Source organism: Mauremys reevesii, linkage group 7 (assembly GCF_016161935.1).
Source record: "Mauremys reevesii isolate NIE-2019 linkage group 7, ASM1616193v1, whole genome shotgun sequence".
NCBI classification, from domain to species: domain Eukaryota; kingdom Metazoa; phylum Chordata; order Testudines; family Geoemydidae; genus Mauremys; species Mauremys reevesii.
The window spans coordinates 72,372,533-72,385,845 of NC_052629.1; the positions used below are offsets into that span (position 1 = coordinate 72,372,533).

General features: G+C 45.6%; 1 protein-coding gene across 13 annotated transcripts in view; it reads left to right on the top strand.

Moving 5' to 3' along the window:
- The first annotated feature begins 3,445 nt into the window (after positions 1-3,445).
- USP54 (ubiquitin specific peptidase 54) overlaps positions 3,446-13,313 on the top strand; it is a 257,870-nt gene continuing 248,002 nt past the window's right edge. For 7 of the 13 annotated variants that reach the window (XM_039546273.1, XM_039546285.1, XM_039546286.1 and 4 more), the window contains exon 1: positions 3,446-3,581. The gene's annotated coding sequence lies outside the window, so the exon portion shown is untranslated. Of the gene's footprint in view, positions 3,582-8,545; positions 8,749-13,313 lie in introns of those variants that run through there. The other 6 variants (XM_039546274.1, XM_039546279.1, XM_039546288.1 and 3 more) reach the window with 4 other exon arrangements.

A 13,313-nucleotide genomic window follows, 5' to 3' on the forward strand; every position in this document is an offset into this window, starting at 1 on the left:
GGCCATTTTTAATTGAAAAAATATTTTGATTGAAAAATTTTAACTAGCTCTGCTTGGGGGAATGTAAGGGTGAGGCTGTACCAAGAAAAGGCCCACTACATAAAAAAGTTATGGGAGAAGTTTTGTCACAGGTTGACACTGGCCCTTTAGGAGGGAACTGAGCCATTGCACCTGTTACTGGTCAGCTTTAAAGGCACCTGGGCCTAAGGAGACATGTGACCCTTATTACCTGCTCCCTGGTAACAGGGAGCCTGGGAAACCTAGGATTGCCAGAATCCCCTGGAAGGAGAGGGAAGGAAGCAGGAGCAACAGGTGCCAGAGTGCCAGTAGAAGGAACTGGAGAATTAAAGGGGGACAATAAAGCCCTGGGAGCTGTAGCCCAGGGTGAGCTGAGGAACTGTGTTTTTGTTGATCTGATTGAAGTTTGGACAATAAAATTACATAAAAGAGACTGTGGTTGTGTCAGTAAGTCCTTAGCAAGCTGGAGAGGAGCTGCTACAGGGCAAAACCATGGTTCTGTTGCATTACACTGATGATGCAGAGATGTTGGACCTCTTCTGATCCAGAATACATTAGGTAAAGTATATTTTAAAAGTGGGGTGGGGTGCAATAAGTGTAGGGTCAGTGTTGAGGTGCTTTATGCACAATCCTACTGGGGTCATTACCAGCTGAGGAAAGGGGTGCACTGAGGAATTCTTTGCCTGCACTCAGAGGCATACTGTGGATAACACCACCCTGCACATAAGGGCAAATAAGGAGTCTATGGAGCTCCCATTTCTATTAAGGGTGATGATGAGGTGCCAGCCATAGGCAGCAATCTGCTTACATGACATTCATTGTAGGGAAACCAAGGCCATGTCCTCAAAGAGGAGGAGAGACAAAGGGATAAAAAAATCATCTTTCTTCTGGCAAGCCTGTGGACAGCCCACAAGCTCCTATGCAAGGACTTCATCTGGACAAGTTACACTGCTTGCAGATGCTATACAAATTCAATTACACTGAATATTAACACAGTGCTTTAGTCAAATTGCACTGTGTCTGTCTCAAATGAGTAATTGCTTCAATATTCTATTATAAACACCCAGTCATATTTCAATGTGCCTGAAGCTAGTTTTGACTTAGCACTGCCTTGTAACTACTCTCCCTAAATGTTTCTCTTAATTATTTTTAGTCCCCCAGACAACCTTGGGGCTTTCTTTCCCCACTCCTGTCTTCTAACCTGGTTGACTTGGTTCCAAAAAGACTGAAAATGAGTTATAATGAATGTATGTTTATATATATATATATATATATATATATATATATATATATAATGTGTTAACTTAGCGCTGATAAAAGATGTTGCATTAAAATCATCAGAGACTAACGCCTTTTATATTTAGCCACATAAATAAGGACAGACTAACCAGTGACACTGCAGCTTGTTGCACACACATAGACTTCTAATGCACCTTAATTCTAACTGGAGCAGCTCCCTTTAGTTCAACACTCCAGGTATTAGCTGTATTTGGTCTTCTCTGACAAGAGCACCAGTTAAGGTAGTGATTTTGGGGATGTGGAAATTTGCCTTGTAGTACACTATCTTGTGGTTGATTCCATCAGTTTTCACATGTAAAGCGGGGCTCAGTACTTGGTTTAGATAGGGACAGCTAAGTGCTGCAGGATGTCATTAGTATATTATCAACATAGACTGGTGACCAAATCTGATTTCAGATGCCATTGATATTGTTGGGAGCAGTATTGCCAATTCCAAGCATTGAAAAAAAAAATCAGGAATCTGCCCCTGCCTCAAAAAATCATGAGTATGGCTTCAAAAACCATGAGACTTCTTAAGAAGAATACATTTTGGGTTATTATTATTTTCCACCTGGTTTCTGAGCCTTTCATTTTCCAGTTTTTCTTCCACAACCAAGAGGGCTAGAAATTTACTATTTTAAAAAGTGAAAGCTGAGTGTCTTGTAGAGACCCATGTCTCCAGAAGCTGGGGCTTGAAGAAAAACACCAAATATCACAAGACTTATGATAAAATCATTGAGAGCTAAAATCATCAACACTGTGAGAGAAGGATCAGTCTTTAAGTAAACAAACAGAGCACTGCATCCCAATCAGCACACAGCTGTGACCCATGTGACATCCTCAGGGCCATATAGGCATTGTATATATTGTGTGGCTGTAGTCCACATAACACACAGAGAGGTGTATATGCAGCCACAATGGTAAATAGGTTAAGAACCACTGGTTTAGAGCTAGGGTGATCATACATCCTATTTTGGCTGGGACAGTCCCTTTTCAAAGCCCTGTCCCACCACCTGACTTTTGTTTTTTCCCAAAAGTGGGCATTTGTCTGTTTGTTCTTACCAACTGACAAATGCTCACTTTTGTCAAAAAAAGTGGGGTGCAGAGGAACATGCAGGAGGGAAGTAGTGATACCAGCTCCGTGCCAGGAGGGGAGGCAGGCAGGGATCAAGTGACCTGGAATGCCAGCCAGAGTCTCGAGGGGGGACTGGGGGGGTCAGGCAGGGCTTGGGTGAGCAGCGACGCCAGTCCTGTGGGGGGGGGGCACTCGGGTGAGCGACTTGGGCCAGCTCTGCACTGGGCGGGAGGGGAGGGGAGGGGGAGCACGCATTTGCCCTGAGTGGGGGAAGGGGGCTCATATGAGCAGCTTAGGCCAGCCCCTGGGGGGAAGAGATGGTTTGTGCTAGCCTTATGTGGTGTCCAATTTTCCCTTTGGGAAGTAAGATCACCCTCCTTAAAGCCATACTGAACAAAACAAAATGGAGGGGGCGTGAATGAATTCCAGACTGGAACTTCTCTTGGCAGGGTGCAAAAGGGAGGAGCCCTGCATGGGCTGGGAAACATCATCTCTGAGGGAGCGAGTGCTGCATCACAGACTGGGAAGCCTGGTCTCTGGGGGAGTGAGGCGCTAGCCCTGCCTGACAAACGGGGTAGCCCGGCACTGCAGGCCAGGGACCGGGGGCACTTGGGAAATCCAGGGTTCCCGACCCCTGTAGCATTGACCAGCAGGCTGGCGCTGTTGATGTTGTGAAGCTCCCACTCCCGGAGGCGTGTGACGCTGCGAACCCCTGGCTGCCTATGAAGCCAGAGGCAGTTCCTGGCCCTCGTGTCTCTGAGGGAGCTGTCAGGGTGCGCGGGGCACGGCGAAGCGCCCAACGATGCTAGGCAGGGGGAGCCCCGCACTGAGGGTGGAAACGGAAAGAGGTCCCCGCTCGCGCGCAACATGCCGGTCCCCCGGACCCATGGTTTTCACCTCTGCAGCCCCGCCCCGCGCCTTCTTTAGGCCCCACCCACTGGGCGCTCTGCTCGCCGCCATGTTATGGCTCTACGCACTTGCTTTTCCTCTAGGTCCTCCCCTTTTCGGATCCCTTTTCTCGCGAGAGGCGGGTGCTCGAGCGCGCTCTCCCCCTCCCCTTTTCAGAGCAGGTTCTCGCGGAAGCGATGGAGGTTTTGGGGTAGTTCTCGCGAGATCTGGTTGCCTTGGCTCCCCGTAGCTATAGCAGCGAGGGGGGTGGGACGAAGCGAGCGAGGATGCTGCGGGCTCCGGTGGGACGCGTCTCTGGCGGGTGAGTAGTTACGGCAAGTGCTAACTTCCATGAGCCCGCGCGGGGCGGGGAGCCCCCCTTCGCCTGGGCGCCCCGACGCACCCTGGGAGAGGAGCCTGGGGGACCTAACCCCCCTGTCAGGGGGGAGCCCGTACACCCAGTTACAGGGTGCTGGGCCCGTTCCTCCCCATCCCAGCGCCGGGGAAGACAGCGACCCCCTGCCCCTATCCTCGGGGAGAACTGCCCCAGGGCAACGACCCTGTCCTGGGTGGGAGCCCCCAGGAACAGCTGTCGTCCCAGCAGTGCCGTATCCTAGGGCCCCTCGGGAGAGTGGGGAGAAAGGGGCAAGAGGCGCCGGGAGGGGTTCTTGGGGAGCTGGTGGGCTCGGCCGTGGCGGTACCCCAGGCGGTGAGTGTGTGAGAGGGGTCTAGCGCCCACGGACCACGCAGGGCAAGAGGTCGGTGGGTGCTAGTGCAGTGGGACACTACGGGGTATCAGTAATATGGGGTGCAAGGGGTGTCCGTAACAGGTGGGGGTTAAGGGCAGTTAGTCTGTAAGCAGGACTGAGAGATGAAGCCGGGAAATGAGTACTGGCACTGGGGTATTGCAGACCGCTGCTGTACAGCAGTTCTTATTCCGTGCTCAGGAGCAATATAATCCCATGTTTTTCTTTTTGTTTTTATTGAGCAATAAAGATGCTTAGAGTCTGACTTTTACAAGTGAGGGGAAAGCCACTAATAAACTATCAAGATCTTTAAATCAGTTCCAGCATGACATGGAACCCATTTGCGGGAGTGAATTCAGCCCCTGAATAAGTGGGTGGAAATCAATGGGAGTTGTGTTTATACCAAGGCTGAAATGTTGCATGGCTCTAACCTGCATTCAGACTGCAGGGGAGAAGAGTTATGTATATGTTTAAGTCACGAATTTGGTGAGCTGCTGGGAGTCAGTAACAAACAAACTAACAAAATAAAGTTCCAGAAGCTAAGAACATCTGCTAGCAGGAGGGAATTTTGACATTAGCATCACTGCTGTTAAATTTCATTAGTTAGCAATTAATTCTTGATAAATGAAAGAAACAAAACTGCTGAATAAGTTCTAGATTGAAAGAAACTGGTTAAAAACTAGAGGCTTGTTTCCTCCTTTTGCATTGAACCAAGGAATGAGACAAATGTCTTTTCTGAAAGGGAGAAAGCTGTCTGGCTTTGTGGGGTATGATTTTGTTTGAATATGTTTTTTCTGTGAGAAGATTATGGCTGTTTTCTGATCTTTGGGGATTAGAGTCCTAAGAATAAACCAAAACAATGCACCTCATGCGCTCAAAAAGTTACACATATGGTTTTCTGCTGCCTCAGTGAATGAAGAGAGAAGCTGTTATGGATATTAAAGGGGTAGAAGTGGGTGGTTGTATATGTAAATTTTCAGGTAGCTTTTGGTATTACAGAGCAAACTAAGGTGCAGTAATTATGAAGATGTATACAAATTAAACGGAAAATATAATGAAAATTTTTATATTGTCTCTGGGGCAATTTGAAAGAAATAAGTATTTTTAGAATAATTCTGAAAACAAGTTTCTTTAAACATACATTACTGTTCGTTCTCAGAAAAGGAACTAAGACTGAAAGATTCCTTGCTGCTATAGATTGGATATGGAATAGCACTTGAATATCATTTGAAAATGATAAATGCAGAATTAACAATGACTGTTTTTCTCTCTAGAAGGAAAATAAATTGTGGCAGTACTGAAAATTAAATTGGTGAAATAATGCATAACTTGAACAAGAAAGTTTTAAAATATAATTGACAAAGAACACACCATGAGCTAAAATAATTTGGAACTGGTCCATGTAGAGCAGCTCTCATTTAGGAGGTTAAACTAGTAATGACAAGATCTCCAGATTGGAGACTCCAAGAACTCTGCTGCAGTACCTAAATTTGTGTTGCATATTCATTTGTATTGAATTAAATATTTGTCCTCCCGCTCTGTTCACCTCTAGGTGGTGCCTGTCAGGCAGGTTTGGGTCACATTGCTCACTGAATCCTCCCCCACCCCGTCAAACTTGCTTACAGTTACAGTCTTAGTAGAGAGTTGTGTAATTTTTTTTTGGTTTACACTAGTGACCAGATGAAGGAGAATCTAGCTCAATACCCTGTAGCCAATTCAGGCAAAAACATGTTATGCCCTCCCTCCTTCTGTTTTGGGTTATGTAATGATGTTAGTCCATTTTGGAGCTAGAGCCACAAGTTCATTAAGATGGATAATGGAAATTTAAATCCTCTTTTATCCAACCCTCATGCTATTGAACATTAAACCTACTTACATGAGTTTTAACGCAGAATACCCTGAATGGAGAAGGTGTTTAGTTCAAGTTGGTAAGTACTAAAAACCTCACTATTACACTTTCAGGCTCTAGTTAACTCTGTTTCCTATGTTGCACTTATTTTTTGTTTTATTACAGTAGCTCCATGTGATCAGGTGCCTGGGATGGGCCACACCGAGAATGCCACACTCAGGGCACACTGCAAGAAACACAGCAGACAATGTTAGAGTTACCAAACCAATATCAAAAGAGCTTCTGTAGTATCACACTGACTAACAAGAAGCCAAACACAGTCCCCATTAGGCATTCCAGCCCTTGGCACCAATCGAGGCAAACAGGTGTGATATAGTGATTTTAAAAAAAAGGAGAGAGTTATTGAATGGTTAGGAATCATACATACACAAACGATTTTTCAGTGTTCATAAAGCAGATTTGTAGCAGTAATGTTATATCTGCTAACTTGCAAAAGTTTTCTTGGAATAATCCCAACAGGACAGAATACAAAGGCAGCTTAGATGTAAAGTCTGGTAGTCTTTCCATGCATTTTCCCTTTGCTATCCCATCAGAAAGTCATTTTTCTGCAGAGAAGCAAAGAAATCTGTATGGGACATAAATTCTGTGCATGTGCAGAGATGCAGAATTCCCCAGGAGTAAAGGGAGCACTTTGAAAAACAAAAGAGAAAACTTTGACAAGAACTAGAAGAAAAAGGAAAGCCCTTGCATAGGAGTAGTTTGCAGTTGATAAAGGCATCTGAAAATACTTCCAGCACCCATGAAGAAGTCACTGCAATAACTGGAAGGAGAAATATCTGCAGGCTGAGCAGAAGTTGGTGGGACTGCAGATGACCAAGCCAAGTTCTGAAACGTCCATGTCAGATACATGATTCACTCCTCAAAGACCCAAATAATTTAATGAACAAGCAATACCAAGTTTTAACAGAAGAAATTCTTTGTTGTAACTGGGGGCGAATAGGACATTTTCAAAATGATTATGAGAATTCTCCTAACCCAGAGGTGGGCAAAATATGGCCCTGGGGCCGGGGCCAGACCCAGCCCTCCAGACGTTTTAATCTGGCCTTCGAGCTCCCGCCTGGAAGCGAAGTCTGGGGCTTGCCCCACTCCGGTGCACCAGGCAGGAGTCGGGGTTTTGCCCCACTCCAAATGGCTCCCCGGAAGCAGCGGCACGTCCCCACTCCAGCTCCTTTGTTGTGTGGTGTGTAGTTGCTGGTGAGTATTTGCTTCTGGTTGCTTCAGATTGGGGGGCCGTCTGTAAGCGAGGACTGGCCTGTCTCCCAAGGTCTGTGAGAGTGAGGGATCGTCCTTCAGGATAGCTTGTAGATCCTTGATGATGCGCTGGAGAGGTTTTAGTCTGGGGCTGTAGGTGACGGCTAGTGACAGTCTGTTACTTTCTTTGTTGGGCCTGTCTTATGGTAGGTGACTTCTGGGTACCCTTCTGGCTCTGTCAATCTGTTTCTGCACTTCACCAGGTGGGTATTGTAGTTTTAAGAATGCTTGATAGAGGTCCTGTAGGTGTTTGTCTCCTGTCTGAGAGATTGGAGCAAATGTGGTTGTATCTTAGAGCTTGGCTATAGACAATGGATTGTGTGATGTAGTCTGGATGAAAGCTGGAGGCATGTAGGTAAGTATAGTCAGTAGGTTTACGGTATAGGGTGGTGGTTGTGACCATCACTTATTTGCACTGTAGTGTCCAAGTTTAGATTGGATATTAGGAAAAACTTTTCACTAGGAGGGTTGTGAAGCACTGGAATGGGTTACCTAGGGAGGTGGTGGAATCTCCTTCCTTAGAGGTTTTTAAGGTCAGGCTTGACAAAGCCCTTGCTGGGATGTTTTAGTTGGGAATTGGTTCTGCTTTGAGCAGGGGGTTGGACTAGATGACCTCCTGAGGTCCCTTCCATCCCTGATATTCTATGATTCTATGAATGTAGCACAAGTAGTGATGGGGCGCTAGGGGACGAGAGCTGAGGAAGCGTTGTTCTAAGTCAGACATAAAAATGGCATACCGTGGGGCCATGCTGGTACCCATAGCAGTCCCGCTGACTTGAAGGTATAAATTGTCCCCAAATCTGAAATAGTTGTGGGTGAGGATAAAGTCACAAAGTTCAGCCACCAGGTTTGCTGTGACGTTATTTGGGATACTTTTCGTGATGGCTTGTAGTCCATCTTGTGTGGAATGTTGGTGTAGAGAGCTTCTACATCCATAGTGGCTAGGATGGTGTTTTCTGGAAGATCACCAATGGATTGTCGTTTCCTCAGGAAGTCAGTGGTATTTCGAAGATTGCTGGGAGGGCTGGTAGTATAGGGCTTGAGGAGAGAGTCCACATAGCCAGACTATCCTGCTGTTAGGGTGCCAATGCTTGAGATGATGGGGCATCCAGGATTCCCAGGTTTATGGATCTTAGGTAGCAGATAGAATACTCCTGGTTGGGGCTCTAGGAGTGTGTCTATGTAGATTTCTTCCTGTGCTTCTTCAGAGAGTCTCTTGAGCAGATGGTGTAGTTTCTTTTGGTAACCCTCAGTGGGATCAGAGGGTAATGGCCTGTAGAATGTGGAGTCAAAGAGTTGCCTAGCAGCCTCTCGTTCATATTCCAACCTATTCATGATGACGAAGGAGAGGCTGCTAGGCAACCCTCTGCTCTCCAGCTACATTTCTATGGGAGTTGGGTTATTTAGGCACTGGAGAAAGGCAATGAAGTGAACTCTAGTTCACCCAAAGGTTACACATACACTGTCCCATCACTTTGAAGTTAACATTCTATTTACTATATATACACTATTTACTATGCATACACAGATAATCCAGTTACACTGATTAACATAAGGCAACTGGTCATCCATAACATGGATAGGTAAGCTGAAGACAATATATGTAATATTGTTAATTTCATACAGTGTCTCGCATCTGTGATCTTAAGATTGACTGAACACAACCACATACATAATATAAAGGTGTGACACAGGACCAGAAAGGGTTACGTAACTACCAGGCTCATTGACCCTGATTCAACCTTTAAAGACACATTAAACTATATGTAAATTGTAATTAGGGCCATTTCATGTTAGTTGGACTAGACCTTTGAAATGCAACCCTGTATTGTTAGAGAATTAGGGGTAATACTAATTGTATTTGTTTATATATACAGTATATTGTTAGAGGTTAACAGTGTAACTAAACAGTTCCGTCTATCACTGTATGCTGTTAATTCAGAGATCAAAAGGAAATGTTAACATTTAAATGAACTGTGAATGCAGTGATATCATTGTCTTAATTAATCTTTGAAGTATATGATGAACTACCTGTAAATGGAGGGAGATAGGCAATTGCCTTGTGTTAACCCATGTACCTAATTACTGGTGATGCTTAGGAAATAGGAGGTCTACTTCACAGCTAGGGTAATTGCCCATTTTTCACCCAAGGACTGCATGCTGTCAAGAGGCTGCCTGGGAACTGTATAAAGGGCTTTTGGGACCTGATCCTTTCATCTCAAATCTGCTTAAGCTTCATCAGGGGAAGTGTGAGCCGAAAGACAGGTCTTCAGTTCCATCTGGATCACCCCAACATTGGACTGAACCCATGGACTAATTCTGAAAGAATTCTTTGCAACTCTAAAGTTCACCATCTCCACTATGAAACTGACTTAAGAACTCTATTCATGTCTGTATGTATAATATCAGAGGGGTAGCCATGTTAGTCTGGATCTGTAAAAGCAGCAAAGAGTCCTGTGGCACCTTATAGACTAACAGACGTATTGGAGCACAAGCTTTTGTGAGTGAATACCCACTTCGTCGGATGCATGGATATGACATGCATCTGACGAAGTGGGTATTCACCCACGAAAGCTCATGCTCCAATACGTCTGTTAGTCTATAAGGTGCCACAGGACTCTTTGCTGCTTGTATGTATAATGATCTTTTAAGCAATACTCTCTCTTTTCTTTTTTAATAAGTTTTAGTTTTAGTTAATAAGAATTAGCTGTAAGCATGTGTTTGGGTAAGATCTGAAATATTTGTTAACCTGGAGGGTAATGCGTCTGATCCTTTGGGATTGGTAGAACTTTTTATATGATGAACAAGATTTTCAGTAATCCTCATCATGTTTGGCTTGGCTGTCTGGGTGGGAGCACAAAGGCTGGGTTGCTTTAAGGCAACTGTATTTTTGGCTTCTGGGTAACCATTAAGGCATTGTGGAGGCTGTTTTGTTGCTGGCTTGGTGAATCTAAGTATTAGAATAACCACCAGTTTGGGGGATTGTCTGCCCCATTCTTTGCAGTTTGCCCTAATTGAGCAATCTCAGTGTGCACCCCGGGATCCCGGTCACAAAAGGCAATTAAGACATGTAAGGGAATTAGCATCTATAAGTTAATTTGGTTACATTGTTACATTGCTAACAGTTACTCCTGGGGGAATTCAGCACCACTGTGCAATGCAGAATTTTGCAGAATTCCCTGTTTGCCCTGCAGAATATCTGGCTGCCACTGGACTATGTAGAGGCCAGCTCACAGTGAGTGGAGTGCCCAGCCTGTTAGGGCTGGAGGCTTCATGCTCTTTGATCCTCATTCTCCCTGGTACAGGAGAGGGCCTGGGAGACTCAGCCAGCTCTGGCAAAGGGTGAGGAAGGGCAGATCTGCACCACATCATGTCCCCCATAAAGAAGTTGGGGGGGGAGTAAAATTTCTGGGGTGCTGCTGTCTGGGCTGAGGGCTGCCCTGTAGCTGGGCTCTGTGGGGAAGAGGTGCTTGTGTCTGGGGCCTGCCCCACAGCTGGGCTCTGAGGGGAAATGGGTATGGGTGTCTGGGCTCTTGGGGGCCCCACATAGCCCCCTCAAACAGCCCCCAACTGGAACTGGGTTGTTGTGATTTCTTTAACCCTTTAGTCCTGGAGGAATCTTTTTGGCTGATGTCTGCATTGTTGACATACATGTTGACAGGTATTTTTAAATAAATTACCAAGATAATTGAAACGGGAGTGCTTATATTGTGGTGTTTTAACAAATAAAATATGCAGAATTATGTAGAATTTTAAAATATTGTGTGCAGAATTTTTAATTTTTTTAGCTCAGAATTCCCCCAGGAGTATAACAGTATATGGGTACATAGACAAACACATTTAGCATCTGTCCTTGATTTCTGTTACTACAAATGAATGGGTTAGGGATTGCTGGTCTAGTACATCTTGAAATTCAAATACAAGTGAATTATCCTGAAACAATTGTTATGCCTCTTGTTAAGTTGTTATGGGCCATACACAAGTTGGCTGCTCTGCCAGTGTCACATGCCCATAGGCCCTCATCAGGATCAAAGCTCTTGTATGCTGGGTGCTGTGTAACCATATCTATAGAGAGAGACCATGTCTGCAATGAAAAGCTTACAGTATAACTAGACATGACACAACAAGTAATGCAACAAACAGAGCAAGGGAAATGGGGATAAGAGGATGAGGTTATAATGGAAAGGTTACAGTTATTCAGTTTTCTCATGTGCGTGTCTTATGGTTCAAAAATATAAAAACAAGCTCTAGACTCTCTTGATCCATTCGTGTCTCTAGAACTATTTATTTTCAACTAATTTTTTTCAATTTTTTTTATTTTTTCCCTCACTTGAAACACTCAGTTCCCTTTTGTCCTCCCTTCACCATTCAACCAGTTTGCCTTCTCTATCCATATCAACCCCAGCCACCATTCCAGAGTCATTCTGCTCTTCCCTCCCCAAAGCCCAGGGGCGGCTGTATGTTTTTTGCCACCCCTAGCACGGCGGTCAGGCAGCCTTCGGCGGCGTTTCTGTGGGAGGTCCACCGGTGGTTCTGCGGGTGATCTGCTGGTCCCATGCCTTTGTCGTACCCTCTGCCGAATTGCGCGGGACCAGTGGACCTCTCGCAGAAATGCCGCTGAAGGTTGCCTGACTGCCACCCTCACAGTGACCAGCAGGCCGCCTCCTCCCCCCCGGCTTGCCGCCTCAGGCATGTGCTTGCTGTGCTGGTGCCTGGAGCCGCCCCTGCCAAAGACCATTCCCAGGTGAAAACTTGCTGTTGTTTGATGTTATAGGGTAGAGTTTTGAGGAGGAGTTAAGCCTCTGCTCAGGGGAAATCCTGCTGTTTATTTTAGGAGGACTGGGAATCTCGGCACAGTTCTCTTCCCCCTGCTGCTGCCACTCAGGTAGCAGCCAGTTCTCACCCCTCCAATATTCCCCATGACTCTGGATTCATCGCTGGGAGAGGGTGATAATGGTTTTCCTGCATCAAGTGGCTTTAGAGTGTGTGTCATCTGGGTGAAGTACCTGTGGGGCACCATACCTCAAAACTTTAATGGCAGTGTCAGACGCTCTTCTATCGTCAGATCAACACACTGAACTAACACACAGTCTGTGCATGTGAATAGGTTGTCTGTTAATGTTACTGAAGTTGTTGCTAGGGTTTTGTGTTAAAGTGGATGTTAGATGACGTTGGGGTACATAGTGCTTTTCGGTAAGTGTTGGAGATGGAGGTGAATGCCTTATGAAGTGTTAATGTGTCATCTGTGCTGTTGTAGGCAATATGAACATGGCAAGGAACGCAGAAGACTTTCCCCTTCACTTTATTTTGCCATGTTTCCAAGATTTTGGGTTGGTTGAGTGCACCCTGATGTGATCTTAACTGTTGGTAAATGAAGTTTATTTTTGTGTTAATAGAATGTGAAACTTCTAGTAGATCTTGGTCTCTGATGCATGGGAAAAGGAATATGGAGTAAAGGTGAACTTGAAAGGCTAAGCTGACATGCAGATGTCTGTGTATCTTTTGCAACAGTTGATAACTTTGCCTGAAAAGTGCAGGGAGTTGCATTACCTGTATGGGAATTAGTGTGTGTTGTCCCCAAATTTAGTAAGAGCACTGCAGACCAGTGGTGGATTGGATTTATGTTGTGGCGGTAAAAAGCCTTTCTGTTGTTGGCCATGAGTCTTTGTTTTAAATTTTGAAAGCAGTTTGATCGTATTAGGGACTCATCATTAAATGTCAGTGTTTGTCACATGACCACACAAAAAAGCATTCCAAATTCATATTTGCTCTCTGATGCATGGGAAAAGGAATATAGAGTAAAGGTGAACTTGAAAGGCTAAGCCCAGGGTGGCCAACCTGTGACTCTGGAGCCACATGCGGCTCTTCAGAAGTTAATATGCGACTCCTTGTATAGGCACCGACTCCAGGGGTGGAGCTACAGGTGCCAACTTTCCAGTGTGCCAGGGGGTGCTCACTGCTCAACCACTGGCTCTGCCACAGGTCCTGCCTCCACTCCACCCCCTTCCCTTGAGCCTGCTCTGCCCTTGCTCCTGCCCTCTTTCCCCCCTTCCTCCAGAGCCTTCTGCATGCCACAAAACAGCTGATCCGGAGGTGTGGGGAGGGAGAGGAAGGTGCTGACCAGCAGGGCTGCCAGTGGGTAGGAAGT